This window comes from Entelurus aequoreus, linkage group LG22 (genome assembly GCF_033978785.1).
Source record: "Entelurus aequoreus isolate RoL-2023_Sb linkage group LG22, RoL_Eaeq_v1.1, whole genome shotgun sequence".
Classification (NCBI taxonomy): domain Eukaryota; kingdom Metazoa; phylum Chordata; class Actinopteri; order Syngnathiformes; family Syngnathidae; genus Entelurus; species Entelurus aequoreus.
This window is the reverse complement of record NC_084752.1, coordinates 12490447-12496782: the sequence shown is the minus strand read 5'-3', so window position 1 is coordinate 12496782 and position 6336 is coordinate 12490447. Positions and strand designations below refer to the sequence as shown.

Below are 6336 nucleotides of genomic sequence, written 5' to 3'. Positions count from 1 at the left end.
TGTTGTGTGGTTGAATTGCATCTTGTACAATAAAGACAAGACAAACTAAGAATATTTAAATTTCACAAAACATGTTCAAAAGAACATACGTTTAAATATTATTTTTTTTAGAATAATTTAGCATCTCGAACTCCAGTCCAGAAGGTGGCGGTAATGCGCGCCACAGTTGCTTGCCAACGGCTATTAAACAAACGAAGAAAAGGAAGCCAAGAAGGAGTAGGAACACTCGGCGGTGTGATTCAGTGTACAAAAGGTAATTAAATATAATATAAATCATGTATAAAACACCTAAAGTGTTGATTATATAATAGTGGTGTAATTGTACAATAGCGCCATGACCGCGACCATTGGCTAGCTAGCTAGCTAGTTGGCGGTTTAAAATGGCTTTCGTGTGACGAATCAATAAGATTTAGTGAGGCCCACAGCTGTTTAATACACGATTATGTTTTGCAGTTACAATTTTTTTTAATCGTTATAAGTGGCCGTTGTGTGTACTATTGTCTTGCTTTCGCCTGTGAGCGTCGAGTAAGATGGCGCATGGTCGTGAATAGTCGACTTGATTTCAGCATTATATTTCACACACGTAGGCCAAACTGTACTATTATTATTCCCTGGTCCTTTATTAAAAACACTTCCAGGTTGGTTGACTCAACCACCGGGCTGTGGCCCGGTACCGGTCCGTGGATCAATTGGTACCGGGCCGCACAAGAAATTAAAAAAACAATTTTTTTTAATTTTTATTAAATCAACATAAAAAACGCAAGATACACTTACAATTAGTGCACCGACCCAAAAAACCTCCCTCCCCCATTTACACTCATTCGCACAAAAGGGTTGTTTCTTTGTGTTATTAATATTTATGGTTCCTACATTATATATCAATATAGATCAATACAGTCAGCAGGGATACAGTCCGTAAGCACACATTGTATTTTTTATGACAAATTTTCAAGCGTTGACCGGTCCGCAGTTACAAAAATTTGGGGACCGATGGACTAGAGAATATTTATTATTGAGTGTTCAGCTTTTTCTCCAAACGTAGATTGTCGCCGCCCAGCAACATGGAATTGTTGAATTATCATAAAGTTGACTCTTCCTTTAATTGGGCTCCATATTTGGAAGGTTTTTTTTGTGTAACTTTGCTGAGTTGTCGCTGTAAAGCAGGGGTGTCAAACTTATTTTAGATCGGGGTCCACATGGAGAAAAATCTACTCCCGGACTGGTAAAATCACGGCACGATAACTTAAAAATAAAGACAACTTCAGATTGTTTTCTTTGTTTAAAAATAGAACAAGCACATTCTGAAAATGTACAAATCATAATGTTGTTGGTTTATTTTACACTTACTTACTGCGGTTAATAGTATTCTATCTTTATTTGTCGTTATTTATGTTTTCTGAATAAGTGATGTGATAACGTTCATCAGTCAACTCAGTGGTGTTCATTTTCAATCTATTAAGATAAGAAAATTATATCAAAATCCAAGTACAGTATGTTATTAATGTACTTTGATAATTTTCCTCGACTGATGTACTAACATCATGTGGTTTATCGAATGCAGCTGAGATAGGCTCCAGCACCCCCCGCGACCCCAAAAGGGAAACGGGGTAGAAAATGGATGGATATATGTAGCATTATCTACAAAGATACAAATAATTGCTATTGCGACATCCAGTGGACACATTTAGAACAGCAGTTTTTTTCATTAAAAAATGTCTGGTTTATTTTTATACTTAGACCCCAAAAGGGAAACGGGGTAGAAAATGGATGGATATATGTAGCATTATCTACAAAGATACAAATGATTGCTATTGCGACATCCAGTGGACACATTTAGAACAGCATTTTTTTCATTAAAAAATGTCTGGTTTATTTTTATACTTAGCAAACTCATCCCGCGGGCTGGATAAAACCTGTTCGCGGGCCTGATCCGGCCCTCGGGCCGTACGTTTGACACCCCTGCTCTAAAGACTTGCACTACTTACAAAAAGTTAATGTTGCCCATGTCGTCTTTATGGACAATATTGGCATAAGGGCTATGATATCGCATCATATCGGTTAGAGGTGGAAATCTTAGGGCATCTCACGATTTAATTACGATGAGGGGCTACCATTTGACTATAAATCGATTAGTTATACATAAGGGTGTAACGGTACGTTTATTTGTATTGAACCGTTTCGGTACGGGGGGGGTTCGGTTCGGAGGTGTACCGAACGAGTTTCCACACGGACATATTAAGTAGCGTACCGCACGTTGTGTAAACAATGCACACCGAGGCACGACACGCGGCATGCTAGCAGCGACCGGGCTACGACAACAAAGCGAAAGCGGTTTGCTGACATTGTTCAGCAGCGGTAGGGTATGCTTCTGGCAACACGTCAAACATGCGAACCCATTTGAAGCAGCACCACCCCCAAGTGAACATCGCTTCAACAAAGAGAAAGACGAGCATCGTGCATACACCACATTCAAGCAGCCTCCCCTCTGCGAGTCAGGCAGGGCTAAAGCAATAACAAATGCCGTTTTGTTTTTATAGCAGCAGATTTAAGACCATATTGCATTAAAAACTAGATTTTGACCCACTTCTTCTTTCTGCAGACAATATGGATAAACTGATTTTTCTGGCAAAAAAAATGAAGATTGAGTGAAAGTCACCAGGGTTAAAGCTGGGGGGGGGAGAAAAGTTAATCTGAGGCTGAGTTGACTTGAAACTGTTTAATGTTGCACTTATAATATGTAGAAGAAAAGTTTTGTAATTTTATTTAATATGAGCAACAACTTGAGGCAGTTTAATGTTGATTAGCGTGGACCCCGACTTAAACAATTTGAAAAACTTTTTCGGGTGTTCCCATTTAGTGGTCAATTGTACGGAATATGTACTGTACTGTGCAATCTACTAATAAAAGTCTCAATCAATCAATCAAAAAAAGCACTATTTGTAGAAAGGATTTGTTAAGAAACCATCCTGAGCCTTATCTTATTTAGTTTTTATTTTATGTATATTGACCACATTATCCCTGACAATCGACCCTGTGTGTATATGTACTGTATTTTTCGGAGTATAAGTCGCTCCGGAGTATAAATTGCACCGGCCGAAAATGCATAATAAAGAAGGAAAAAAACATATATAAGTCGCACTGGAGTATAAGTCGCATTTTTTGGGGACATTTATTTGATAAAACCCAACACCAAGAATAGACATTTGAAAGGCAATTTAAAATAAATAAAGAATAGTGAACAACAGGCTGAATAAGTGTACGTTATATGAGGCATAAATAACCAACTGAAAAGGTGCCTGGTATGTTAACGGAACATATTATGGTAAGAGTCATTCAAATAACTATAACATATAGAACATGCTATACGTTTACCAAACAATCTGTCACTCCTGATCGCTAAATCCCATGAAATCTTATACGTCTAGTCTCTTACGTGAATGAGCTAAATAATATTATTTGATATTTTACGGTAATGTGTTAACAATTTCACACATAAGTCGCTCCTGAGTATAACTCACATCCCTGACCAAACTATGAAAAAAACTGCGACTTATAGTCCGAAAAATACGGTATGTTGTTATTATCCTTAGCATTCATGACTGCCTGCTGTTGCCCTGATCAGCCTAGTGGTGGCTCACATCCATCACACACAGAGCTATTTCTATTTTTGGGCAGAATTATTATAGTGTTCCCAATGTTAAAAGGATAAAGCCATTGTTTACAAATTTGGTAAATATATAACCAACAAATTTATATTTTGTTTTCTTACTGTAGCAAAAATGAACCGAACCGTGACCTCTAAACCGAGGTATGTACCGAACCGAAATTTTTGTGTACCGTTACACCCTAAGTTATACATCTTTATTATATTTATTGTTATTGTATATTGATTACTAATATGTTGTACATCTACTATCTGCCCATTCATGTCTGTGGCTGACAGATGTGTTGTGGCACTGTGTGGATTTTATTCCCTCCCTTGATTTATTAGTCTACTTTCTAATCTAGTTTTCTCAGCTGATTACTCTCTGCTTTAATTAACACTGTTCCAGTCGGACTTCTGTAAAAAGTGTTCAAAACACTTATTCTTGGAATTTTTTTTTTTCACTACTTCCCATTCAAGCTATCTTAGCGCCGTAGTCCTCTCCTTCACCTCCCGTGTGTGTCCGCACTAGATCTGCATTTTATAACTGTTTGTATTACAAAACCCAAAACCAGTGAAGTTGGCACATTGTGTAAAGTGTAAATAAAAACAGAATACAATGATTTGCAAATCCTTTTCAACTTATATTCAATTGAATAGACTGCAAAGACAAGATATTTAATGTTCAAACTGGTACACATTGTTATTTTTTGCAAATATTAGCTCATTTGGAATTTGATGCCTGCAACATGTTTCAAAAAAGCTGGCACAAGTGGCAAAAAAGACTGAGAAAGTTGAGGAATGCTCATCAAACACTTATTTGGAAAATCCCACAGGTGAACAGACTAATTTGGAACAGGTGGGTGCCATGATTGGGTATAAAAGCAGCTTCCATGAATTGCTCTGTCATTCGCAAACAAGGATGGGGCTAGGGTCACCACTTTGTGAACAAATGCCTGAGCAAATTGTCCAACAGTTTAAAAACAACATTTCTCAACAAGTTTTTGCAAGGAATTTAGTGATTTCACCATCTACGGTCCGTAATATCCTCAAAAAGTTCAGAAAATCTGGAGAAATTACTGCACGTAAGCGGCAAACCAACATTGAATGCCCGTGACCTTCAATCCCTCAGGCGGTCCTGCATCAAAAAGTGACATCAGTGTGTAAAGGATATCATCACATGGGCTCAGGAACACTTCAGAAAACCACTGTCAGTAACTACAGTTTGTCGCTACATCTGTAAGTGCAAGTTAAAACTCTACTATGCAAAGCGAAAGCCATTTATCAACAACACCCAGCAACGCCGACAGCTTCGCTGAGCTGAGCTCATCTAAGATGGACTGATGCAAAGTGGAAAAGTATTCTGTGGTCTGACGAGTCCACATTTCAAAATGTTTTTGGAGACTGTGGATGTCGTGTCCTCCGGACCAAAGAGGAAAAGAATCATCTGGATTGTTATAGGCCCAAAGTTCAAAAGCCAGTATCTGTGATGGTATGGGGGTGTATTAGTGCCCAAGGCATGGGTAATTTACACATTTGTGAAGGCACAATTAATGCGGAAAGGTACATACAGGTTTTGGAGCAACATATGTTGCCATCCAAGCAACGTCTTTTTCATGGATGTCCCTGCTTATTTCAGCAAGACAATGCCAAGCCACATTCTTCACGAGTTACAAGAGCGTGGCTTCATAGTAAAATAGTGCGGGTACTAGACTGGCCTGCCTGTAGTTCAGACCTGTCTCCCATTGAAAATGTGTTGCGCAATATGAAGTCTAAAATACGACAACGCCGACCCCGGACTGTTGAACAACTTAAGAGTGGCAAGCAAGAATGGGAAAGAATTCCACCTGGAAAACTTCAAAAATTGGTCTCTTCAGTTCCCAAACGTTTACTGAGTGTTGTTAAAAGAAAAGGCCATGTAACACAGTGGTAAAAATGCCCCTGTGCCAACTTGTTTGCACTGTGTTGCTGCCACTAAGTTAATGATTATTTGCAAAAAAAATTTAAGTTTCTCAGTTCGAACATTTAAATACCGTATATTGTCTTTGCAGTGTATTTAATTGAATATAAGTTGAAAGGATTTGCAAATCATTATATTCTGTTTTTGTTTACGAATTACACAACATGCCAACTTCACTGGTTTTGGGTTTTGTACTTTTTATAGCGGTACGTTCTAGTCCCTGCACTGCGTGGCAATGTGTCACCGTGTGTGTGTATCTGTATGAGAGTTTACTTATGGATTTTCCTGTGTTCACAAGGTTCACATGCCGCCAATGGATTTAGCCTTGTCACATCAGACCAATAAAATTGGAGAAAACGTCACGGTAGACCCATGAAATTGATCACATTAAATCAAACGCATTCACAAAATAATTTAGTAAGTTATTTAGCGTTTTTATGAACTCATCCTTGTCCTGGAGAAGAAACGACAAAATGCACTTGGCGCAGCCCCAAAGCTGAAGACTGTCAACCCAGCCATTGAAAACGGAAACAGCTGCCGCACGGAACGGAAATCCACCACCACTATAACAGGTCCCGAAAGGCAGGGCGGCAGCGCGTTAAAGATGACGACTTCAGCAGTTTCATCATGCAGGATGACAAGAAGGACGAAGACCGTGCTCAATGACCTCTCCAGTAGACTAGTGTATACTGTGTTACAGGCACTGTTATTTTTGTTAAATTTGGTAATGAAC

The 6336-nt window shown here is 38.7% G+C and overlaps 1 protein-coding gene across 2 annotated transcripts in view; it reads left to right on the top strand.

Annotated features, from left to right (window-relative positions):
• Positions 1-145: 145 nt before the first annotated feature.
• LOC133639849 (zinc finger protein 638-like) overlaps positions 146-6336 on the top strand; it is a 47960-nt gene continuing 41769 nt past the window's right edge. The window contains exon 1 of one of the 2 annotated variants that reach the window (XM_062033500.1): positions 146-253. The gene's annotated coding sequence lies outside the window, so the exon portion shown is untranslated. The remainder of the gene's footprint in view (positions 254-6336) is intronic. The other variant, XM_062033501.1, reaches the window with a different exon arrangement.